Genomic DNA, 27,367 nt, shown 5'->3' on the forward strand with positions numbered 1-27,367 from the left:
GATAGATAGATAGATAGATAGATAGATAGATAGATAGATAGATAGATGGATAGATAATTAAACACAGAGCTAATTCAGGCAAATGAGGAAACACACTGGGCTTCAGGAAGTCAAGGCACTGCCACTAATGAGCTACATAACTGTGAGCATGTCATTTAATACTTGAGCCTCAGTTCTTTCATTAATAAAATGAGGAGATTGAACAAGATGATCTCTAAGGATCCTTCCAGCTATAACATTCTAAATCTGGTATAAGTTTAATTGATTTTAAATTTACCAGAAGGAATATACATACTTGTTCTGCATATTCAAAAAAGACTGCTGACTATGCTACTTAACAAGCATTCAACGAATACTAACTGAAAATAATACACCATACTCAAGCAATGAAACCCTCCCTGAGCCTCAATTTCTTTATCTATAAAATAAAAGGGTTGCTGAAAAGACTTCTAAGGTCTCTCCAAACTCCAAATATATTACATATAAACCTATGACCTAACATACCACCAGAGAGTAACCTGAGGAATAGTTTGGTGACTTGCTCCAAGCCACTAAATTTTCTTAAAAACTGATCAATGATGATATTAAAATGCATTACATAGATTCTTGGGATTAGAAGGAACCTCAAAGGCCATATAACATAACAAGTACTTGAACAAGAATCTCCTCTGAAATACATCTGATAAATAGCCTGTGTGTGAAGACTTCCAATGAGGGAGGATCACATGACACTCCCTTCCCCAACCCCCACCACGGCCGCCCATTCCACTTTTGGATTACTTGTATCATTGGAAAAGTGTTTTGTTTTTTTTTCTTGACATCAAGGAAAACTGTCTCTTGGTTACTTTCACTCATTTCTCACATTATTTGCCCTCTGGAGCCAAGCAGAATATAGAAAATTTGTCTGTTTTCCATGTGGAAAATACTTCAAATACTTAAAGGCAGCTATCAAGTATCCTTTAGGGTTTTTTCCCTTGTTAAAGCTAAACATCCTTATATGTCCAACTGATCCGTCTATCCGTCATTGAATGAATAAATGAAAAAGTGCTTCATAAATACGTACTATGTGACAGACACAGTGCTCAGCACTAGGGTTATAGTGACAAACAGTGAGATGGTCCCTCTAGGAATATGGAACACATATAAAAGAATAGTGGCTAGGGAAGGGACTTTTCATTTTGGAATTCACAGGAATGGTTAGTTGATCTATAGAATAGTTCATTGGGATACCCTTTCCAAAAAAAAGTTCTTCCAAAAAGCAATGGCATTATTGATTTGTCTGCTGTGTCCAGAGCAAGAAGTGGAAAGCTGTGAGGAGGGAAGAGGGGAAGAGTACTTGTGTGGCAGCATGACAGATGACAAAATGGCCTTGGTGAGTAACTGAGTAGGAGAGGAAGTATAGGCTAGATATAGCAGCTTAAGCAAGTTTTCACCTGCTTAAGACAGCCAAAGTGCTAAAACAACCTAGTAATATCCCCAGGGGCTGAGTGCATTGTTTTCTCAAAATCTAATACTCCCTATGCTGGTTCAAGTGGAGTGAACCAAGGACATTTGACACTAGCTGTGTGACCCTGTGCGAGTTATTTAACTTCCATTGCCTTACACAAAAAAAAGAGAACTATTTGATCTGAATTATGAAGAACTTTTTTTATCCTGACTGTATAATCCAGAGTAATATCTATCCCATCTAGTTGTAGTTATCTGCAAATTAGATAAGCATAATAAATATAATCAATCTCAACTAATACAGTGCTAAGGACCTGGCAAATTTTCCTGAAATATGACTGGATCTGCCCCACCCATGGACAAAAGTTCCTATCGACTGAACTATGTTGCTATCAAATAATATGGGGAGACTCTAGAAGCATACGCTTGTCAGCTTTAGCAAATTTATACCAGGGAATGAGGGAAGGAATGAGAGAAAGGGCTTTGGAGGATTTAAAAAAACCCTTAATTATGGAGTGTTGTATGTTAAATCATATTGCATCCCTTCCCCTGTATACCCAAAGAAGAATAATGCTAACTTTTTCTTGGTTCTAACTATAAAAGATCTTTGTAACAAAGGACATTCTTCATCCCAGAATAACAGAGTAAGAAGAGTTCTAACCCATGTAAAATGGATGATTGTCATGTTGTACCACGGCAAAAACAGGTACATATGTATTGACAATAGTGCCAACAGACTCCACATTGTGTTAGATTACTGTGCAATTGCTTTGCTTGGTGTAAGGGGATGAACATAATTAGACCATACCTCAAGAGGACAAACTCTAATAGAATAGCAGCTCTTGCCTGAGGCTTGCTCAGCTAGTATACAAAACTAATAGTGATTAGGTAGCCTAATGGTTATACTACTAGTCAAGAAGCCCCGATTTTAAATTCAACTTTGGACACTTGCTACTTGTGGGATTCTGAGTAGGTATTTCAATCTCTTTCAGCCTCACTTTTCTCATCTGTAAGATGGAGATAACTAATAGCACCTACATCCCCAGGTTATTGTGAGGATCGAATGAGATATCCTATGTAAGGAACTATGTGAACCTTAAAGCACAAAATAAAGTTATTAGAAGAAATAGTATGACTGTATGGCTATCTTGGTACACTTAACCTCAACAATCAGTGAATTAGGGTGTGTCAACCCTAAGCATGTGAAGACTTTCCCCGAGGAATGGGTAGATGAGAACAATTTGTTCCAATGGCCATGAAGACAGTGGAAGCAGGTGCACTTAGAGTTTGGTCGGCCATCAAAGATGCCAAGGTCATACAGTGAACCCCAAGCCATCACCAGTTGTCCTGACTTTTGTCTTGTCACTGCACTTTAATGACTTTGGAAGAGAAAATGAGGCTGATGACTTTGCCTCACTTAGATCAAATCCACAATATGGGGAGTCTCTAGAAGCTTACACTGAGATCACTTAGATCAAATCTACAAGATATCAAACAATGATGTCATTGGTCCTTTTCAAAAACAAAGGACAAAACAACAACAACTTTCCTGCAAGAATTCAAGGTGGGTTTTTTGGGTTAGAAAGGCATGATGAGATTGTTGAATTGAAGTCATAGGATGATAGACTTAGATCAGGAAGGAACCTTAATGACCATTGAGTCCAATACCCTACTTTTATAGATGAGGATGTGAGGCTGCAAGTGTTTAAGTAATTTGCCCAGGATTCCACAGATAATATCTATCTAAAGTGAGACAGAATTCAAACTTAGGTCTTCCTGACTTCTGGTTCACTGCTCTAATCTCTATACCACCTACTACCTCTAAATATCTGGAAGTAATTTAAAAAAACATATAATTTTTTGAGGAGGAAAATGTTCTTCATGTTGTCTAGCCAATGACTTATATCATATCATATAGCTCTATCAATATGTCCCTCATACCCAGTTTTTTATGAATGCAGTAAACCTCACCACTTGTACTAATTAAATGAAAAACAACAAAAGGTCATAAGAATAGGATATTGTCAAAGCAAAGGAGTTTTAGTCCTAACAACAAACCATGCTAACAAAACCTTGCCTAGTAGAAATTCTTAGGGAATCTGCTTTAAGGAATAGATAAGAATGATTTGTGAATGTCTCATCATTTGTATGATTAAGTGACTGTGGAGGAAAAGAGTCTTTCTAAAGTCATGCTTGTTTCCTCTATGAAAATGCAATTTGCTCAAGCAAATTGATGGCATAAAGGTAAACCAGCCCAATCCCAGTGGGAATGATCACAATCCACATCTGAATTAATTAGATTTCATCTCATTGTGCTTAATTTGCATGGTTCCTGCCCAGCTTTTGCTTCTGTAGAGAAATCATGTCAATATTTCCCCCTTGCCTTCACCTTTGAGGAATATTTTTGTAAGTGCTATTGAAAAGGTTCACTATGGAGTTTAATTAGGGTTATAAAAAGAATGACTAGTGCTAGACTGCTTAATGTCAGGACTCACAATTTCTCATTAATGGAGAGCAGGAAGTAGCAACTACCTGGAATAGTCTTCTTGCCCTTAATCTGATGCTACACAACTCTCACATCCCTGAAGGCAAATATCAGAGCAATGAGGTTAAAACAGAAGAAAAAAGTGGTTCTAGTAATTGCTTGAAATACTGAGAATTACTGCAGTGGTGAAGAATATGACTTAAAGCAGGGAGACTCAGTTCCATTTTTTTTCTAACTTTCCTTGGTATTTCTTCTTTGTCAAATTCATGGAGAAGGATTTGTGTATGTCCACTCAGGGAGCACACTGGCTGAGGAGAGTGAGATCCAAAACCTAAAGAAAAACACAGGGAGCAGCTAGGTGGCGCAGCGGATAGAACTCCAGCCTTGGAGTCAGGAGGACCTGAGTTCAAATACAGCCTCAGACACTTGACACTTACTAGCTGAGTGACCATGGGCAAGTCACTTAATCCCAATTGCCTCACCAAAAAGCAAAAGCAAACAAACAAAAAAAAAAAAAACACAGGGCCCACAAGTTTAAAGCATGGATAAGTAAGATTCCAAAGCAATGAGAAGATGCAGGTAAAGACTAGGTTAATAATGACAGAACTTGGCAGGTCCAGGAACATGCCTGCTTAAAGCTACCAGCATGAATATAACTACAATTCAAAAAAGAAGGAAAGGCAATAGCAACATATGCTAAAGAAATAAGAGTAGGAGATCGAGAGAGATTTCAGCAAAATATTTTGATTTGGGCAGCATCTGCACAGAAATGATAACTGAATCCACGAGAGCTGATGAGATTCCCAATAAGCACAGAGAATAAAGAGAAGATAATCCAAAGCAAAGTCCCACTCTCCCTATTTGGTGGGTAGGTGGATCAGAGCAGGATGATGATCCAGCAGAGGAAACTGGGAATAAGTGGTCAGACAGGTAGGAGAGAAATAGGAGAGTAAGGCACTTACATACCAATTTTCATAAACATTTGTAGCCCAGGCTAACAATAGCCTCTAATTCTCTCCAGGCTCTTTCTCTCCGTGGGCTGGTGTTGGCATGCTTTCCCTGACTTCATCTCCTCCAGCAGGTCAGTAGTTCTCCAGAGGGGTGGTCCCTGGCTACCACTCAACTCTCAGGATCTTAGGGGTAATTCTTCTGGGTGACTATTACCATAACAGCACAAATCAGCCACTTATAACCAATCGTAACCAACTCATTTACAACATTGAAAATGCAAAGTGACCACATCATATTGGTATAACACCCCATCCATAAAGCCCAATTATATTCTCTTACCAATGCACAGTATCCACAGAGAGAGTGGTCACACACCTAAAATTGAACACATGTAAGAAACGCATGTAGCCTGGGCAAGTCACAATTCTGGAATTGTAAACTTCAGTGTCTTCTTTCTGATTCATGAATTATCCTTAAAGTTCCCTGATCTGATGAGTATAGCTTGTGTATGGAACAAGTGTCTCCACTCCTAAACTAAGCTGTGCTTGAGACTAACACTTCAATAGGCACAAAATCTCAGCTGAACTAATGGATCACCTGGGTTTCTCTGATCCTCTGTTTCCAAGTTGTTCCTTTGCTCAGTTGGATTCATTCCTGGACAACTACTACAGTATCCACCACTTCTGACTTTGGGCTTAGCGGTTATCTTTAGCTAAAAGAATATGGTGCTGGGTGACCTAAAGTTTGCAAAAGCTTTTCCAATTCTCCTTCTCTGCAAGATCGTTCTTCTTTTCCACATCTTAGCAACAACACAGAGGAATGAGCTTTATCTTTTTGGCAACAAATAGCAAACCACTCCAGTATCTTTGCCAAGAAAACCCCAAATGGGGGTCACAAAGAGTCAGACATGCATGAAGTGACTAAACAACAAGATAAAGAAGTTTCTTTTTCTCAGCAGCAGGTGGCAGGAGAGAACATTATGACCTTCTCTTTGGGCCAATCAATCTGTCCCAACAAGCGATATTGCCTCCAAAGAATTATGGTCTTTTTTTTAACATGGTTCTGAAGTCTGTCCTTTCACTTGAGGAAGACCTGAGTTCAAATGTGATTTCAGATGCTTGCTAGCTGGGTGACCCTGGGCAAGTCACTTAACACTGTTTGCCTTAGTTTCCTCATCCATAAAATGAGCTGGAGAAGAAAACAGCTACCACTCTATTATCTTTGCCAAGAAAACTCCAAATGGGGTCATGAAGAGTCAGACACAACTACAATGTACAATGTTGTTGTCAACAGCAACAACTAATGTGAATATAACCAAAAGCATATACATTTGTTATTTACAGATATGTACAAGGAAATAAAGATTTGTGGCCAATTATTTTGAATCACATCATTTTGTTTTTCCTCCTAATTGCCTTTCCTTGTTCAAAAAGCAAGGGTCATCACAGGAGATGAGAGGAGAGATGGAGTATAGCAGTATAGTACACTTAATCAGTTCTGGATATGAATTCTCAATGCTATCTGAATGCAAGTCCTAACTATCATTTACTAACTCTGTGACTCCAACAAGTTAGGAAACGCAGCATAGCATACTGGAAAGGGATAGATTTGAAGTCAAAGGATATGGGTTTGAATCCTGGCTTTGCCACCCAGTGCTTACCACATTGCCTGGCACATAGTAAGTGCTTAATAAATGTTTCTTTTTTTCTTAATAAATGTTTGTTGACTGGCTGACTAGTATAATTTTGGGCAAGGCCCCCAGCCTTTCTGGACCTTCCTCATCTGCAAAATTATGTGGTTTGACTAGATAACCTCTAAAATTCTTTCCAATATGAAATCTGTTATCCTTTATTAACCCTTTATTACATCAATGTCTTCATCTGTAAAATGGGTACAGCAATATTTGTAGTACCTATCTCCTAGGGTTATTGGTAGGAGAGTACTTTGTAAATTTTAATGTGCTTTTAAAAAGTGTGAATTAGGGGCAGCTAAGTGGCACAGTGGATAGAGCACCAGCCCTGGAGTCAGGAGGACCTGAGGTCAAATCTGGCCTCAGACACATAACACTTACTAGCTGTGTGACCCTGGGCAAGTCACTTAACCCCATTGCCTAACCAAAAAAAAAAACCAAAAAAACAAAGAGTGTGAATTATTATCAAATTCATTTATCCTATGGGAATGTGATGAGGCATTGATGATTCACCACTCTGAATCTAGTTAAAGCATGAAGGTTCTAAGAGTGCTGAATATGTATTGTATTGCCCCAGAAACCAACAGAATTTCAAAGTTTGATGATTTATGAAGCAAACAGCACCGCTCACTGGAGGTATGGTCATAAGTTCCAACACCAACTATTCATTCCCACCCCCCCAATCAAAAGGACACAACAGGGAGAAGATTGATGCCCTTTATCCCTAGACAATTTTAAATACATTTAGAGCATCTGTTAAAAAAAGAACCATTGGCAAGTTCTGTGTGTGTGTGTGTGTGTATGTGTGTGTGTGTGTGTGTTTGTTTTTCCTATGAGATATTCTCTTGTATACAATTTCTGAAAGGGCATAAGAGAATTTAAATCAAGAAAGTAGTAAGGCTGCCTTCCAAATGGAGGACATTTCCTTCATTTAGGATAGTGGGATGGAGTCAGAGAGGAAAAGAGAGAGAGAGACAGAGAGATAGAAAGAGAGAGAGAGAATAAGAGAGAGAGAGAGAGAGGGAGAGAGAGAGGCTTTTTTTCTGTCCCAGCAGTTGTTTACAAAATGGGTTGAAATATATACATACTTTCTTTTTTAAAAAAAATTATTTATTTTTAGTTTTCAACATTCACTTCACAAGATTTTGAGTTCCAAATTTTCTCCCCATCTCATCCCTCCCCCCACCTCAATATAACATGCATTCTGTATACCCCTTCCACTAATCTGCCCTCCCTCCTATCTTTCCTCCTCTTCTCTTATTCCCTTCCCCTTCTATTTTCCTGTAGGGTAGGATAGATTTCTATACCCCATTTCCTGCATTTCTTATTTCCCAGTTGCATTTGAAAACAATTTTTTAACATGTGTTTTTAAAACCTTGGGTTCCAAATTTTCTCCTTTCCTCCCTCCCCACGCACCCTCATTGAAAAGACAAGCAACTTGATACAGGTTATACATGTGTAATCATGCAAAACACTTCCATAATAGTCATGTTGTGAAAAACTAATTATATTTCCCTTCATCCTATCCTACCCCCCATTTATTCTATTCTCTCTTTTGACCCTGTTCCTTCTCAGAAGTGTTTGCTTCTGATTACCCCCTCCCCCAAGCTGCCCTCCTCTCTATCATTCCCCTACTCTCTTTATACATACTTTCATGACAGTCTCCTGAGCACCTCCCTAAAAAGCAGAAGATAATTCTCCCTCTCTGAATAGTGCCTCTTTGTTTCTGCCTAAACACATTAATTGCTAAGGGAGAGAGTACACAATAGTATAGTAAGTCACATCCTAACTATATGACCACTCCTCAGTTTCCTTTGCTGGCTCATCATCCATATCATGCCCCTAAATGTGGGAATGTGAGTCTTCTCTAAGTTTCTGGCAGAGGTCCTCTTTTTTTCATCCTACTCTTTCTTTCTCTCCCTGTCTCTCTCTCTGTCTCTATGTCTCTCTCTCTGTCTCTCTGTCTCTCTTTTTGTCTCTCTCTCTGTCTCTCTCTCTCTCCTTATCACCTCCCCTGTATTTTACTATCATCTCTATGTACATAATTCCAAGATCTATAAGTCTCACCCCAGTCTCTCCCTCGAGGTGAACCAAATGAAAGTAGTATTGCAAAACTAAGAAAGTATCCTGGAGAGGAATCAGGTCAACAGTTCCAAAAGTTGCAGATTGATCAGGAAGAATGAGGACTGAATCTGACTACACATTCTTTGCACAATCATTTCCAGCTGGACTTCTACACACACTAGTCTGCTCAAACAAATATTTTTAAGATCACCAATGACCTCCTGATTTCCAAATCCAATGACCCTCGGTCAGTTTTCTTGACTTCTTTATACGTCTTGACACTATTGCTCACCATCCTATTATATCTTCTCCTACAGGGATATCATAATCTCCCAACTCTCCTTTCTTTTTCTAGCCACTCTTCCTAGCTCTTTGTCCTCTTCCTTCCCCCTTAATACTGGGGTTTCTCAAAGGTCTATGCATTCTTGCCCCTCTTCCTTCTGTCTATATTCCCTCCCTTGGTAATCTTATTTATTATTACAGCTCCAAATACCACTCCTATACATACATTCACCAAGTCTACATCTGCAGTTTTCGCCTCTCTTCTGAGTTCCAGCCCTTATCTCCAAATGTTGACAAATATTTCCAGTCCCTCTGCCGCTCAAACTCAACATGTCCAAAATAGAGCTTATTATCTTCTCACCCTTATCTTTTCCTTCATACACCAATCAATTAAAAAATAGATTAAGTACCTACTATGTGCCAGACTCCCATTCTGGTACCCTACAATACCAGCATCTTCCCTCTGAAATTGTTTCCAGGGGGTCCTTATATATCTTGTACGTACATCATCGCTTGCTTATTGTCTCTCCCCATTACTCCTTGAGGTCAGGGATCAGTTGCTATTGTTGTTGACTCGTCTGTGACCCCATTTTGATGTGTTGAGTTTGGGGTTTTTTGGTTTTTGATTTTTTGGCAAATATCCTAGAGTGGTTTGACATTTCCTTCTCCAGCTCATTTTACAGATGACAAAACCGAAGCAAACAGGGTAAAGTGACTTGCCCAGCATCATACAGCTGGTAAGTGTCTGAGGCAGCATGGTAGGGACTCCTGACTTCTAAGTGCCTGGACGAAAGTGGGAGCTGCTGCTTGTATTCACACAGTTGGCTTTACACTTATCTGACTGCAGAATGCAAGTGCCTTCTACAGGGAGCTTATGGGTTAAGTCAGGCAAGCATAATCTTATAAGTGCATTCAGACATGCACTAACCATTATGTCATGTTGTTAGAGAGCAGGCACTCGCTTGCTTCATTTATCAAAAATTCCAAGGGCACTACTCCATATAAGACCCTGTGTTGGTTTTTATAGGAGGATAATAGATAGAGGATTCTTTCCCGATCTTTTAGGAGTTCCCTCTCTATTTCAATAGAAGATGCAAAGATATGAAAAGATAACTAACAGTTTAAGATTGTAGGGTCATAGATTTAGAGTTGAAAGTGACCTTACCTAGCTCAAATCTTACATTTCACAAATGAGGAAAAAAAGACCCAAGGAAGTTTCAGTTCTATTCAATAATCAAGCAATCAATCAACATTTATTAAGTTCCTACTGTGTATCAGGCACTGTGCTAAGTTCTAAAAGACAGTTCCTGACCTCAAGGAGCTTACAATATAATGGGGGAAGACAGCATGAAATATGTGTAAAACGAGCCATATACAGAATAAATGGTAAGTAATTAACAGAGGGAAGGCACTAGAATTAAGAGGGATAGAGAAAGTTTTCCTGAAGAAGAAGGGATTTTAGTTGGACTTAAAAGAAACCAGAGAGGTCAGTAGGTATAGTAAAGAAAGGACAGCATTCCAGGCCTGAGGGTTGGTCAGAGAAAATGTCTGGAGCTAAGAGATGGAATGTCTTGTTCGTGGAAGAGCCAAGGGGCCTGCATCACTACATAGAAGAATATTCGTTAGGGAGTAAAGTATAAGAAGACTAGAAAGGGAGGAGGAGTTAGGATATGAAGTAACTGAATACTTATTGTCTCATATGAAACAATGATTAGAGTTCACAAAAGTATTGGAAGACTTGTATGGATTGGTGCAAAGAGAAGTGAAGAGGACCAGGAAAATAATATAGGCAGCAACCATAACAATGTCAAAGGAAAGAACAATAACAAAATAATGGTCAACTTGATCCTAAAGAAGAGATATGACAATGTACGTCCCTCCTGTCTTTGCATAAGGGAGTCTCTATGGATGTAGAACACTGTATATACTGTCAGATTTGGTTGATGTGTTTCTTAATTTTGCTGGGCTACTTTTTTTCCTTTTCTTTTTTATATGTTTTTATGAATGATGACTCTCTGGGTGGGAGAGAAGGGCGGGATATGTTGGAAAACAAAGGTAATATAAAAGTAAAGATACTAATAAAATTGATCTAAAACAAAACAGAATCAAGAAGGAGATGGCGCATAGGAAGGAAATCCAAGTAAACCAAAGATTTACTTTCATTGACTCTCTTACAGTCACTCCCAGAACCCTACCCGGCCAAGGTATTAAGTTGGCAAGGTTTATTTAAATATGAAAACTAAAGGGCCAGAAATTAGGTTCTGAGGCCAATCCCAGTTTAGGCCAAGTTCATCTGGCTTTACACATTCTCAGACTACAAAGAGTGGGTCTGTAGTTGTTTACCTTCAAACCAAATGCATAAGGACCATGGAGGAGCAGGAATCTAGACCACCTAAAATGTACATTCTACTCTTTGCTTTGTTGCCATCTCATTGAATAACAACATTGGGGTTGCTTGCTTTACATCTCTGGGCTCTTCCCTAAAGTGAAAGGGTAGAATGAGATAAGTTCTAAAATCTCTTTTGACTCTAGCATCCTCTAATCCTCCTACTCTGTGAATATTGCAACAAGTCTGTGATCTCATCATTGGGGGTATTCCCACATGAACGGCTTCTCATCTAGTGTGGTTCTTGTCCACGTCTTCCTCCCGTAGAGCACAGTGGAAATGAAAAAGGCAATGTTCTTGTAATTCAGGATCTGGTCACCAGGTGACAGCATCGTACTTCATAGTGACAGCTCTCTTGCTTCCATTTTAGTAACCAAGCCAACAGCTTTTAGCCTAAGGCCTAAGGAAAATTGGTGCATCTCTGCTCCTTTTGCTATTTTCACTTTCATTATGTCATTAATCAAGGATCATAGGGTCATATATCTAGAGTTGGAAGTTTTTTAGAAACCATCTAGTTCAGCCCCCTTATTTTACAAATGAGGGAACCAAAGCTCAAAGAAAGACTGTTTCATACCCAAAGTCACAAGGGAAATAAATTTCAGAGGCAGGATTTGAACTTGTCTTCTAACTCCAGAGTCAGCACTTTTTCCCACTGCACCCCAATGCCTCCCCAGAATGTTTTTGAATGTGATGTAATTTTTATCTTTTTTTGTGGGTTCATATTCATGTTTAGTCCTGGTGAATATATGGATATGTACACATATATAATACTCCAAATGCCAATGAGTGATATAGTGTGATGAGTAACAACATTTTCCTGATCTTTTAAGGGAGGATATTATAGATATGCTATTACCTTAGGCAGGAAGTGGGGAGAGAACTGGTATACTCTCAGGTTTGGCCTCAAATAAATGTAAAATTTAAGCTTAATATTAGGAAAAATGTCCTCACTGAGTACTTGGTAGTGGGTCCTTCCTCATTCCTCAATAAGAGGCTAGAGAATCAATTGTAAGATATGTTGTAGGAAGGATTTTTTTTCAGGTACGGATCAAACTGGTTGAGAGATCCCTCTCTTTTCTGAAGTCTGGTGTTCCAGCAAAATTGGTCATCTTAGGCTTCCCACGAATAATCCCGTGAATATTATTCATAAACTATTAGAACTAGAAGGGACTTTCAGGTCATTAAATCCAATTTACATTTGGGGAAACTGAATCCCAGCAAGGTTGTGTGATTTGCACAAGGTCATTCAGCTAATTAATTGGCTGAATGAGGACTGAAACACAGGCCTTCTGTTTCCAGTTCCTGTTTTTGTTCTACCTCTTGTCCTGTCGTTGAAACATCAGTAGCCTCTGTCTATCAATCTGTCTCAGTTTGCAACTTAGTCTTTGCCTTTAAACCTAAAACCTTGGATAATGTCCTTTAAAAAATACGGATTGAAAATAAAGGAAGAAAGAAGGATTTCTAGATCTACTTTTTTGGACAGTGTCATGCTATAAAGACTGACCCCACATTCTGACTCACTATACAAGAGATCTCTTGCTCTCTCAGAAGCTGCCAAATTCACAGAAATATAGGCTCAGGGTTAGTACTTTATAAGTGTCTCTTCTGAATGCTAGCTCTGGGCAGTAGCATCTCTGGAACCAACAATGACAAAAACAGTTCATAATGTTTTTTCTTCATGGAGAAGCCATAAAGCACCAGCCACTGTGGCTGGAACACAAAACTCCATATGGGATCTAGGAGCTCATCAAACTAGACCTTAACATGGGCAGGCTCATCATTCACAAATGAGGAAGACAGCACCATACACCTCCTGGGGGGGGGGGGGGAGAGAGAGAGACAGATGTGTTGGCTCTGTCCAAAACCAGAAGGAAGTATAATGAGGCTATTTAAAAGCAGGAACAGACATAGTAAAGCCTCACATTAATATCTGCCAATTTTTTTTCCTTCAGGCTTGCTTTCTTTCTGCCAAGTTGAATGCTTTGAAGGATGGGTTGGGGATCAGGGCTTTGTTTAAATGTTAAACAATTTGTCATTAGGAAGTGAGACTTAGAGACCACATACTTGACCTTGGATTCACCAAAGAAGTTAGCAAAATCACTTTTATTTTGTTCTTCCCAATAAGATTTTCTGTTACATGGAAATGAGATTAACAATCCTAAGAAAGGTATTAAAAAAGGGGAGGGAGGACACATCTCCACCCAGTCCCATAAGGAACTCCAGTGAAATGAATAATTATAGGTTTTTGTCTAAATATTAAAATACCATTAGTCCAGATAAGTCGTGAACTTCTTTTATAGGCATTCAGGCACCTAGCCAATCCTCCTCCAGCAGATTGACACCTCTCTCACTCTCACTCTCAATCTCTCTCTCATGTTTATATTCGTTCCCTAACATACTTCTTTCTCTGTTGCCTTCAAAAATGCCCAAGTTTCTCATACCTTTAAAAAAAAGCCTCATTAGATCCCACCATTTCTGCTAGCTATTGTTCTATGTCTCTAGCCAAGCTCCTAGAAAAAGTTATACAGATATAGTGCTTCTTCCTCCCCTTTCTCTCTCTTCTTAAGTCTCAGCCATAGGACTTCCAACCTTATCCCTCAACTGGAACAACTCTCACAACAGTTACTAAGAATCTTTTAATTTGCCAAAATTTTTCTGAATCCTCATTCTTCTTGACCATTCTGGAGTATTCTACATTATCCACTACCCTTTCCTCCTGCATACCTTCTCTTCTCTGGCTTTTCTGGTTATTCTACCTGTTAAGCTGCTCCTTCTCGGACTTCTCTATTAGATTGTCATCCATGTCACACCAGTAACAGTGGGTATGCCTCTAAGTCCTGTTTGATGCCTTCTTCTCTTTTCTCTCTACACTTGTCACTTGAATCAACTCCCACGGATGCAGTTATCATCTCTATGCAGACAACTTGCAGACATCTATACCTAGACCTACTCTCTTTCCTGACTATAGTCCTGCATGATCCAATACCTATTTTTTTTATTTTGAAATTCAAAATTCATAAAAATTCATTTTGAAAAACATGTCATATAGGCATATTCAATTTGAAATATCCAAAACAACTCATTCTCTTCCCCACCCTATCTCCAAACTCCCTCTTCTTCTGAACTTTCCTGTTACTGTTGAGAGCACTACCATCCTTCTCGCTACTCAGATTCATAACCTCAGCAATGTTACCCATGACTCACTTTCTCATTGCACATATCCAATCAGTTGTATAGATAGAGTTCTGGGTCTGGAGTCAGGAATACCTGTGTTCAAATATGTGACCCAGAGCAAAAATCTTTTTGTGCCTCAGTTTATTCATTTAGAAAATGAATAAGTTTTAGTTCAGTGGCCTCTGACGTCCTTCTTACCTCTGCATATATGATCCCTATCTCTTGCATTCTAAGAGGGAGAAGTAAAGGAGTACATTTTGGACATGGGGGACTATAAACACAAAGGCATGAAAGTGGGAGATGATATATTTGTAAACAGGAAGCGTCTAGCAGGCCATTTTGACTGAAGCAGAGACTATAAGGGGAGTAATATGAAATAAGTCAGGTAAAAGCTATTGGGATCATGCACTGAAGAACTTTACACCCCAGTCTGAGAATTAAATAATTTATTATAGAGGCAGAGGGAACACATTGAAGAGTTTTGAGAAGGGGAGTGACATAGTTACTCAGAACCATGAGGTCTCCTCATCCAACACCCTCATCTTTACAAATGAGGAAAATGAGGCCCAAGAAGTTAAGTAATTTGCTCAGTTTACAGATCCAAGAAGATTAGCAGAGCTAAGGTTAGCTAGGACTCAGGTGCAGGGCAGGGCACAGGTTAGGGTGAGGCAGAGGGCTAAAAGAAAGACAGTATATTTAGTGTTGAAATGGTGAGAAAATTCATTCTGGTTCTTTCCCCTCTTTCTCTCCCCACTCCCAGTATCTAAGCCTGCATAAGTATAGGCCACTTTGGGGTTATTGTTAAATGAGTCCAAAGATAGAACACTGACGTCTTTCTGACTACTTTATTACTCTTATATCAACATTCAGAAATGAGAGAGTTAACTGAGGTACTCATCCAGGCGGCTGCAAGTTGGACAGCTTGGAATGGTAGCTGTTTGTCGGACTGTCTTTGGCTGGAGGGTGTTTGCTGACCTATCTTCTGCTCTGTTTCTCTGCACCTCACCATGAATCCCAATGTGCTCTGCTGAGCTGCACACTGCCGACATTTTCCAGGCATGCCCCATGTTTTTCTCCTGATGAACGAATGTTGAGTAGTGGGTGGATTTGTAAAGAAAGCATTCTGTCTGTTTGAATTGCCCTTCTGGGACTATGTGTTTCTAGTTAGACTAACACAAGCACGTCCAGCAGAGTTTGGTGGATAAGGAGGGGTTTCTCTGACAGTATTTTCTAAGCTTGGCAATATCAAAGACAATCTCTTCTCTGGTGCTGCTCCCAACAAAAAGTTGCCAGTATATTGAGGCAATAACAGGTCACTCAAGGTTATAGAAATTGTGCCAGGGTGGCAACTCACAAGTGTCTTTCTGTGTATCCTGGTCTTTGGGTAGAAAAATCTTCCATGGTAAGAATTACATCCTTCTGCAAGAGTTATCACATCACCAGATACTTCCATTTTATCGATTTCCCCAAAAACACACACTGTCACATGCTTTCTTTTTAGTGTCCTGGTAGCTTAGAATTTGGAAATCATCACAAACCAGGATTTAATTTATTTTTATTGTCTAGACTTAAGAAAGTAATGGAGAAAATGTTAATAATGCAGATTAAACCTAAAAATGTGTCGTGTGTACTTCTGGCCCTGGAGAGTTAGTTGTTAAATGTTTACCAGCATACCTCTGGTTATAGGACTTGTTCTGTGTGACCTCTATGACCTTAGGCAAATCAATTCAGCTTTCTGGGCCTTAAGTTTCTTTGCATGTAAAATGAAAATGTTGGACTAGATAATTAACATTGTTTCTGCCAGCTCTAATTTTCTAGGATTCTCTGATTCTTTACAGGATAGGCATTTAGGAGCCACTGAAGTAGCCTCATGTTTGATAAACCCACAAACCAAGGCTACTGGGGTAAGGACAGTGATTCAATAAAAACCAAATGCTGGGAAAACTGGAAGCAGTCTAGCAGTAACTAGGTATACAGCAGCGTCTCATACCATTATGCCACAATAAGCTCCAAATCAAATATAACTTAGACATAAAGGGAAGGGTGATATCATAAATGAATTAGTCCCTTAGAATCAGATTGATCACCACATTGACCAGAATTCTTAAATTATTTAAAGTGATTTGTCTTACTGATGAAGGTGTTATAGTATAAATTGTTCTCCTAATCAGCACTACTGGTGGGTTAATAATAATGTTCTTTACATAATAGAAATATATTCTCCATAGACTCAGTATTATTAACTGGAAGACTTTATACCTGATATAGGTACATATCATCAGTATCAGAACAAAGGCTTTGTCAATGAGGCAACAAAGCCTCTGTACCAATGGTGTCAAACTCAAAGACAGACAGGGGCCACTAATCCAGTACATAAGCATACCTGCAGCCTGCATATTGACAGTTTTTAAATGTACTGTTATTTATATTTTTGCTGTATTTTTATTTATTTTGTTAAATATTTCCCAATTACATTTTAATCTGATTCTGGTGAATTCAGGAGTGGTGCATGTTTGACACCTCTGCTCTGGACAATGCCTGGGCATATCCACTCAATTCAACTCAATTACACAAATTTTAGTGCCTACTATGAGTAAGACAATCACCTAGGAGCCGGGAAAACAAAGTTGAACAGTACAGATCCTCCCCTCAAGAAGTTTATAATCTAACAAGAACAAATTGAATCATCAATAGCAAGACCAGAAGCAAGGAATCACATATTCAAAATTTGGAAAGTTTCAACATTTTTATTGTGTTCAGAAAATCCTTACATCTATTCTAGTATATTCATTCTTTTTTTCCTTCTAGAAATCCAAGTCTCTTCAGTTCTGTTCTTTATTTTGAGTCTGAAATATCAACTTTAAAAGAAAGTTTCATCACTATCAGCCTCCTTGGGCTTAAACACAAATGACCATAACAGTGCCCAAAAGGGAAAGGAGACTTTTTTAGTAAGAGATGATTCATCTGACCTTTGGTGACTAATCAGGCACAAATTTTATAAAGCAGGCTGTAGAAGGGGCTGTTTGCTCTGAATTAGAACACTAATGAAAAGGATCGCCACTATTTTTTGCCCATTCACTGCTCTTTCAAGCTTCCTCCCACTCCCACTTGCTACCCTTCACCAGGTTTCAAGAACCCAGAAATCAAAAGGGTAGAAATCTCTTTTGGTCTCATTGTCATTACTGATGTGACATATGTATATATATATATGGTTACTAAAGATTTCTCTTCCTTGCTTCCTCCCTCTCCCCTCCTTCCTGAGAGCCTTTCTCCTGCCTACAGACTCTCTTACATATTACCAAGGCAAGTCCTCTGCTACTGAGTATAGGATTAGAGTAGGAGAATCACCCAGATTTTCTACCATAGAATAGGTCACCAAGAATCATAGATCAAGATCTGAAAGGGACATCATCAGGTAGTTCAATATCCTCGAGGAAACTGAAGCCCAGGGAGGTCACACATATTGTGAGCATCAAAATCAGAATTTGAACCCATGTTCTCTGACTCCAGACCACCCTACCACCTTTCTAGCAGTTAGAGGGAAGGATTCAGGACCTTAGCTTTCTGTTTCTGAGTTACTTCGAATTCTCTTGTACCCTGTGAATGAATCAATGATAGGATGCCAACAATTTAACATGACACAAAGTTGTGTCCTTGATGAACACAGCATGAACATCTGTGGGTCATAAATCTTTGGGGAAGAGTTGTCATTTGAGAACCTGCACCAGACGAGTAACCAGCTGGAGATTTGTTTAAAAAGCCTTCCATCCTAGAACTTCTATCCCAAACTTCAGAAGATCCAAAATACCAATGTCAGAATATAAGATGAGGACCACTGGGTCCAGGAAGTTGATTGAGAGACAGCTGTGTACTTTCTGAATATGGGACCGGGAAACCAGGGTTTGAGTCCTAGCTATATGACTCATTACCTGCGTGACTTTGTACAGTCCCTAGTTCTATAGCTCATCATTTGTGTAACCTCTCTAAGCCTCAGCTTCCCCACCTATAAAATGCGGGAAATAATATTTGTACTTCCTGTTTCATGTCATTGTAGTAAACTCTTGATAAAATAGCATATGTAAAGCACTTTATAAATCACAAACCACTATTAAAAATAAGAGATTCTTTATTGATTCATATTTCAAATATTCTCTCAACTCAATTCTGCTTATTATTTTTAGTCATAAGTGCACTAGAATGTAGCAACTTAAATTTTAAGACCATTGGGAAATCAAATTCTTTTTTTAGGCTGGGATGATGAGGAAGAAGTTGGGTTTTTTCCCCCTACAATGAAAAACAAGTTTAGTCTGCATTTCATTTCCTTTGGTGAGCAGGAAAAATGACCAATGAATCAATCAACATTTACTAAGCACCTACTGTACTGCATGCCAGGTCTCATAATGGCTGCTTAGGACACAAAGACGTAAATGATGAAGTCTTTGCCCTCAAGGAATTTGCATTCTATTGAGAGGAGGATGTGTATATGTCTTTGAAGAAAGCAATCTCAGTTCAATACTAAGGCCAGATGTAGCATGAGATAAGTCTGGGAAGGTGAGCTGGTGACAGATTATGGAAATCTTTGAATATCCAGCAAATTACCATCACCATTGAAGATTAGAGGAGTGTCGACCAAATCTATGGACAAGAAATACAATAGGGATTGTAACAGTATGAAGGATATATTGAAGAAAGGAGAGAGTGGGAGGAGTAAGACAGAATCATAGAACATCAAGTATAGAAAGTGCATTAGAGATCTTATAGTCAATGAATCATATTATTGCATAATTTCAGTCGGGAGGGACTTCAGACACCATGTAGCCAAAGCCATATCTGAGCAAAAATCCATACTACAACTAACCTAACAAGTGGTGATCTGACCTTTGCTCATAGAACTTGAATGAAGGACACATTATCCTCAGAAGTAGCTTATTCCGTTTCAGGATAGCTCTAATTGGTAGGAAGTTTTTTCTTGTGGCAAACCAAACCTTAATCTGCCTCTTGGCAACTCTCACTCATTACTTTTAGATATGCCCCTTGAGACCAACTAAAATGTGTCTATTGCTTCTTCCCCTTTGCAACCTTTTACACACTTAAATATAGTTATCATCTTCTCCTTAAGTCTGCTCTTTTCCATGATAAATACTCCTAGTTCCTTCAACCATGATCTAAAAGCCCTTAATCATCCTGGTCAGCCTCCTTCAACACTTTACAACCAAGCCATATCCTTCTTAAAAATGTAATTTTTTTTTATCCCATGAAGTTAAAACAAAATAAATTTTAAAAAATTTTTAAATGTGGTACACATACCTAAACAAGAGATTTCAGATGTAGTCTGACCAAGGAAGAATACAGACAATGGCAATCACCTGCTCATAATTGGACACTGATCTTGTTAATACAAAGTAAGATTATATAAGGTTTGGGAGTCGTATCACATTGTAGAATGGTATTAAACTTCCAGTCCTCTAAAAAGAGGAGTCAAACTCTTGGCTTTCATGCCCCATACATCCATAAAACACTCATGTGGTCACAATAAGATTAAAATGTGATTTGGAAATGTTTAACAATCAATAAGCATTTGTTATGCACTTATTATGTGCCGAGCACTGTGCTTAATGCTAGGGATATAAAAAGAAGCAAAAGCCAGTCCCTGCCCTAAAGGAGCTCACAATCTAGTGGGGGTGACAACATAAAAATAAATGCATACAAACAAACTATATAGAGGATAAATAAGGAGGAGAACATTTTGCATTTGATCCTAGAGGTTATAAGAAGCCACTGAAATTTATTGAATAGAGTGACATGGCTAGACTTGCCCTTTAGGAAAATCATTTTGGTGGCTGAATGGAGGATTGATTGGATTGGGAAAAACTTGTGGCAGGGAGATCTACCAGCAGGCTGTTACAATAGTCCAGGCTTGAGGTGATGAGGGCCTACACTAGGGTGGTGACAACATCAAAGGAGAGAAGAAAGTATATTTGAAAGACTTGCAAAGGTGAACTTAAAAGGTCTTGGCAACAGACTGAATATGGGAGGGGTAATGAGAGATATTGAGGAGTTAAGGATAATTCATAGGTCATTGACCTCAGAGACTTGGAGGATGGTGTTAGGAAAAAGGAGGAAGGGTCTACAGGGAAAGATAATTAGTTTCGCTCTGGACATGTTGAATTTAAGATGGAAATCCATCTGGATTGGAAATCTAAATTAAGATGTCTGAAAGCCAATTAGAGATGTGAGATTGGAGGTCAAAAAGAGAGGTTGGGGCAGGATATTTGAGAATCATTAACATAGAGATAGTAATTAAACCCATTGGAGATGATGAGACCATGAAATGAAGTAGTTTAGAGGGAGAAAAGAAGCAGGCCTAGGATAGAACCTGGAAAGCCTTATGTGGTTGGAGGGTGTGATCTGAATGAGGATCCAAGAAAGAAGACTGAGAAGGAGCAATCATGGAGGTAAGAGGAAAGTCAGAAGAGGATGGTGTCCCAAAAACCAAGAGAAAAGACGGCATCAAGGACTAATCAACAGTGTCAAAAGCTGCAGACATGTCAGAAAGAATGAGGCTTGAGAAAAGGCCATTGGATGCAGCAATTCAGAAATCATTGGTAACTTTGAAGAGAATAGTTTCAATGGAACTATAAAGTCAGAAGCCAAATTAGAAAGGGTTAAGAAGAAAGTGGGAGGAGAGAAAGTGGAGGCATTTATTATAGATGGACTTTCTAATGAGTTTAGCTATAAAAAGCAGAAGATATATAGAACAATAGTAAATGGAAAGATCAAGTAAGGGTTTTTCCAGACTAAAAAAGTAAAGCCACCTCATCATAGGAGACAGGGGTGAGGGAGAAGATGGTGGTAGAAGGCATCTGAGTGATAATATATAAGAAATAGGAGAGAAGAGGGAGCTCACATCAAATGGCCTCAATTTTTTAAGCAAAATATGAGGCAAGGTCCTTAGCTGAGAGGGTGGAGGAGGTAGGAAAAGGTTTGGAAGAGTCATTATGGAGAGTGGGATAGTGAGTTGAAAAGTGGTGTATAGAAGGATTTTCTTAGGAGCAGTGAGGGCCCATGTGAGGTTATATAACATCAGTTTTTTTGTGAACCCAGAAAGAATGATTGCATGTGTATAGGAGTAAAGATAAAAAGTAAAAGTAAAGATGTAAAGTAAAGCCTGAGGTTTGGCTTGACATAATTGGCAAAATGATAAGGGGGCTAGGGATTCAAGAGAACTGAACAGTGTATGGTTGAATTGGTTCACCAAGGGGTCAAGATGGGAGAAAGAGAAAAGAGTGGTTAGTATATGGGGGATGGTTTAGGAGAGAATTGAGGGGTCAAGGGATTAATAGTTACAGTATGGATAAAGAGTAGGGTTTTGCAAGAGAATGCAAAGAGAGAGGTGAAAAGTCAATGGTTTATAGTTGAATAAGGAAATTTCAGAATCCTTGAACATGAAAGTGGTTCATTTGTGGGTGATGGCAAGATCAAGGCTATGATTATCTTTGTGTAGTGGAAGAGTAGCTCATGGGAAGTAAGATGGGCAACTGACTGGTTAGGGTGTTTGAGGAAGACTCAATATACACGTTGAAGTATGAGGGCAAGAGTTAGGAAGAAGAAAAAAAATGAGAACTATGTATTAAACTCATTAAGGAAGGATGAGGAGTGACCTAGAGGTCTGTAAGCAACAGCTACCAGTATTTTGAATAGTATGAACCTCAAAGAAGCAAAGATTACTGAGTGATGGAGGTAGGAAGAGAACATGAAAGTGACAATGGGGAGCAAGAAATATTCCAACTCAACTGCCTCAACCAGTGAGCAGAGGAAAAAGAGTCAAGGTGGAGACAATACTGGAAGGTTGTCCAAGAAGGATGTACCATCTGGGGAGAGCCAGGTTTCAGTACTAGATGGTAGATGGAAGGAGTGAGAGAGGAAAAAATGTAGGATGAAGGAAGTTTGTTGTATATGAATAGATATTGTTCAGGGCACAGATCTTGGACTTTTGAAATTTTTTTTAGGCTAAAGAGAAAACTTGATATTTATCCTTTTTTAGATACTCCGAGAACAGGGACTGTCTTGCTTTTCTATCTGTATCTCCAGCACTTAGTACAGTGCTTTGCTTATAAGAGCTTAATAAATGCTTTATTCATTTATTTGTTCAGTTAAATCCCATTATATTCATTCTAATATTATGGCCTATAAAGATCTTTTTAAGCATGCAATGTTGTCACACAATGTGTTAGTTATTCCTCCTAGTTGTATGTTATCTGAAAATGTGATGAGTATGCCACTTATGCCTAATAATCTGTCATTAATAAAAATATTAAATTCTGTAGGCCTGAACCCAGAACCCTTCCTCTTCTTGAGACCTCCTTCCAAACTGACATAAAGTTATAAATGGTTACTCTTCAAATCCAACCATTCTATTAATTTGGAATCTAGCTACTAGCATCTAGTTCCATATCTCTTTCAAAAGAAAAATGGGAGATTTTATGAAATTCTTAACCTAAAATCTAGGTAAAATGTATTACAGTATTGTAATACATCTGCTAGCCTACTAGTCTACTAGTCTAATCTACTAGTCTAATAACTCTGTCAAAAAAAGTATATAGCACAAGAGTGTGCTAGTAGATGTTTAACAACCAACTCTCTGAAAAGGTAAGACACACTTTTAAGTTTAATCTGTATTATTAACATTTTCTCCAACACATTCTTAAGTCTAGACAATCATCAAAACAAGGAATTAAGTTCTGATTTATAGCATCTGCTATTTTCTGAGGTGTAAATGTTCATACTGAAAATTGAACAATTGACTTTCCCAAACCCATAGAAGCTGGTTCCAGTACACCCCTGAATAGCCTGGTCACCCCAACAAGGACCTCTGAAAGCTAGATGAAAGCTCAAGACATAATCTGGGTCAGTGTCTACTCAAAACCACAGCTTTTGAGGCTCCCTTCTAATGTTCCCTCTCTATCAGACCAAATGAAAGGAAAAACTAACTCCAACAAAGACAGTTAAATAAGCAGAATATCAAGGTAAATAATGAAGGAGACCTTCTCCCTTCCTCCTACCCCCACTCACCCCATACCTATACATATAGAGGAATACTCTATTGAAAGGGAAAACATGCATGATCTGGATGATGAATCTTCTTAGGGCTGAACACTAGACACAGCATTCCTCTTTCTCCAAAACTGATGCTTGCTCTTTCTCAGAAAAGCCACTGATATCACCTGCTAGTCTCATCTTTAACCACTACACTTTCATCTGCTGGATCTCTTCTGAACTGCTACTACGAGTTACTGATCCTCCACTAAATGGCAATTGGGGTCTCTCTTCTCTAAAGGAGTGCTTATAATCCTTTTATCAGCAGAGTCCATAACTGAGCACAACGAGAATTCCTTAGGTTAAATATGCCTGTTGAACTTCTTTGATACCACTTCAGTGGCAACTCCTCCAGATCCACCTGCTATTCTGATAAGAAAACATCTTTTTAACTCCCATCATGCCCAGGGAGCTATCATTAGGGTCCTGAAAGATTTATTGGGGAGGGGGTGTGGGGATGGCAGAGGGAACCTGGGAACTTTGTCCTGCAATCCTGCAGATGCAGTAACAAAATTATTGCCAACCTTAAAGGGAAGAAGGTTAATACTAATATGATCTATTTGATAAAAGCCATATGGGTTCTTTGTGATCTTCCTTGTGTAGGAGTCAATTCCACTCACAGTTTCCATTATTTTTATTCTAATAATATATTCCACTCATTGGTGGTACTTAAATCCAGAACATCAGTTTCCTTATTTGTTCATCTACTTTTTGATGGGTGAAGTTATCACTAAGATAGTCTAGGAAATTATTAGCTACTCTGCTTCTGGAAGAGAGATCCAACAGATATCCACATACCCAAATGCCTCCATCACTATTATGCCATGTTTCTGTGCCCAAGCTTATCATCTGTTTATAAATTTTTCATCTATTTCCTCCTTCTGCCTAGGTGGTCTGTTGTATATGCACACAACCATATCACATTTTCCCCTCATTGATCAGAACTTTAAATGTGCTCCATTGTACTTCTCACATACTGGTTCCTAGATTTTCTCATGTGTTATCATCTTATTACACAGAGCTACTCTGACCCCTCCCCTTTATCCTATCAGGTTCTTTTCAAATAAGGTATACTCTTCCATAGTCATAGCACAGTAATTCCACCTAGTTCAAAATATATCTAGTTGGATAAGTTTGCCTCCTTGTGTTAGAATCTCTGGTTCATTTGGCTCATTAGCCCCATAGTAAAAATTCTAACAGTTTCTCCTGATGAAGGAAGAAGTAAATTTACATGGTAACACTTTACAGACAGAAAGCCTCACTGATTTGACAAAATTAGTCTTTATCCCAGATGCCTGTAATTTTCCTGGCAAGTAAAAGACTCAGAGAAAATGACTGACTGCCTAGATGATACAGTCAGAGAACAGACTCCAAGGAGGCAGGGTTTTTGACATTTTATAGATACAGGGGAAGGAGAGAAAACAAGAGGGGGAACAAGAGGGAGGGGAAAGAGAAAGAGCAAGAACATTAAAATAATTCATTATAGCTCATTTAGCACTATGCTCATGTTATCAGGAATGCTTCTCCTATTATCACGTCTATCACTTTATTCTCCTCTTATCACCATTTAGCTCTAACCAAAAGTACCCAAGACTACTGGACATCTTTAACTCTCTAGGTCATCGCCAAGCCTGGACATTACCATCCTGGAAGACTTATTCACCTAAGAGCAAGAAAGAACAAACAAAAAGAGTAACCCAAGAGTAAATTGATCTAATTGAATCAACATGCACTAGCTGCCACCTTGGTAAGGCCACCATGATACTGTGGCAGAGAAGCATCAACTCTTCCACACTCCTAACTGCAAGTCCAAGAAAGAGAATTAATTGGAAGTTTAGGTCTATAGGTACAACACTACTTTTCATCCCACAAAATCCAAACTAAAAATACCTTACAAAAAAGTGTTTGGAAAGTGTGATTATATAATATGTAAAAGTCATAAAGACAGCAGGTCCAGATGGTGAGCATCCTAAGGTAATAAGTAAACTGGCAAGTACCCTCACTGAAGCCCTTGCAGTTCATTTCAGACAATTACAGTGAATGGAATAGCATAGGTTGCGAAGAGTAAATGTGTCTAATTTTCCCAGAAGGGAAAAAAGATAGCATGTAAATCATATGTAAAATGACAGGAAATTTAGAGAGGAAGGGTGAAAATCTGTAAATACCTAAGAATCAGTGAAATCACAAGCAATTAAAACTACAACTTTATTAAGAATTGATCACAGGAGGCCAAATTTCATAGCTTTCTTTATTAAGAATGATTTGCTAAATTGGATATGAGAATTAACTAGGGGTAACAAATCTCTGTGCAGTGAGAAATCGGTGTCAAGGGCTCTCTCCAGTTCCCAGTTCTGGTGAGAAGAGATCTATCTTTTAAGAAAGGAAAAGAAAGATAAGCAGTGTTAAGAAACTATGTGCTAGGGAGATTAGTGGCTTTGCAGTGGAATTTTGAGCCTTTATTTGAAGGTCACTTGAAGGCATAGAACACTCCGGTTACTCTCCCACTCCAGAATTGAAAAGCTGTCTCACCAGAGTTGTCAGACTGACTTGTGAAGAACAGGAAAGTAAGAATTTAGTCAGTTCTGGACCAGTCACATTAACATGGGCAAACAGTAGCACAAGCAGTCCAGCAATGGAATGCATCTCTTTTGTAGTAAATTTGCTGTATTTCTCCATAAGACAGCTTGATGTAGCAAAAAGAACATTGGATTTAAGAATCAGAACATCTGGAACCTTTGCTCCGTCACCAACCTTGTGTATACATGTTAGAGTCTTTTATGTATGAACATTTTTATGTGTAGGAAATAAATATCTGTCCTATAACTGATTCATATTACAAATTGACTATCTATTTACCCCTTTAAGGAAGCCCTAGACATGAACCGAGACCTAAGGTACTAGCAAATAATCTCAGAATCATCAGAAAGAGGTGGAGTTAATGAGAGAAATAATATGAGAAAACAGAATCTAAGCCCTTATTATTAGAGACCAGGATCAACTGAAATCACTGTAGATCACATGCTTAGGTCTAGTGCAGGGAAGTTCTTTAGGAAGAGAAAGTGAGTAGAGTAAGCCCAGACCTCTGGGCCCTACAGAACTCTTTCAATGTTATATGTATATATATATGAATATGTATATGTATATATGAATATGTATGCATACATTTGTATATATGTGTATGCATACATATTCATATTTATATATATATATGTATATATATATATACACTGTAGAATCATATGTAGATCACATGTTTAGGTCTAGTGCAGGGAAGTTCTTTAGGAAGAGAAAGTGAGTAGAGTAAGCCCAGACCTCTGGGCCCTACAGAACTCTTTCAATGTTATATGTATATATATGAATATGTATATGTATATATGGATATGTATGCATACATTTGTGTATATATATATGTATGCATACATATTCATATTTATATTTATGTATATGTATATATATACACTGTAGAATCATATGTAGATCACATGTTTAGGTCTAGTGCAGGGAAGAAGAAACACTAACACATATAAAGGTAAAGCATCAACAGGATCAGGCAGAGAAAAAAGTCTCCATTGAAACACTGCATGAGTCTAGTTTCTTGCGAATATATATTTATATATGCATATATGTATATATATATCATATTAAACCCACCTAATGATATTGTTCTGGGGCATATGCAGAAGAGAAGAAACTTGCGAGAGTGACAAGGGGTGTTTGTTAACTTCAATCTGATAGCCCTTCCAAGAGCAAAGCACTTGCTGCAGCTATGGTAACATAGTGTTGTGCCAGAGAA

The sequence above is a fragment of the Vombatus ursinus genome, unplaced genomic scaffold, assembly GCF_900497805.2.
Source record: "Vombatus ursinus unplaced genomic scaffold, bare-nosed wombat genome assembly UNPS02015255.1, whole genome shotgun sequence".
NCBI lineage: Eukaryota > Metazoa > Chordata > Mammalia > Diprotodontia > Vombatidae > Vombatus > Vombatus ursinus.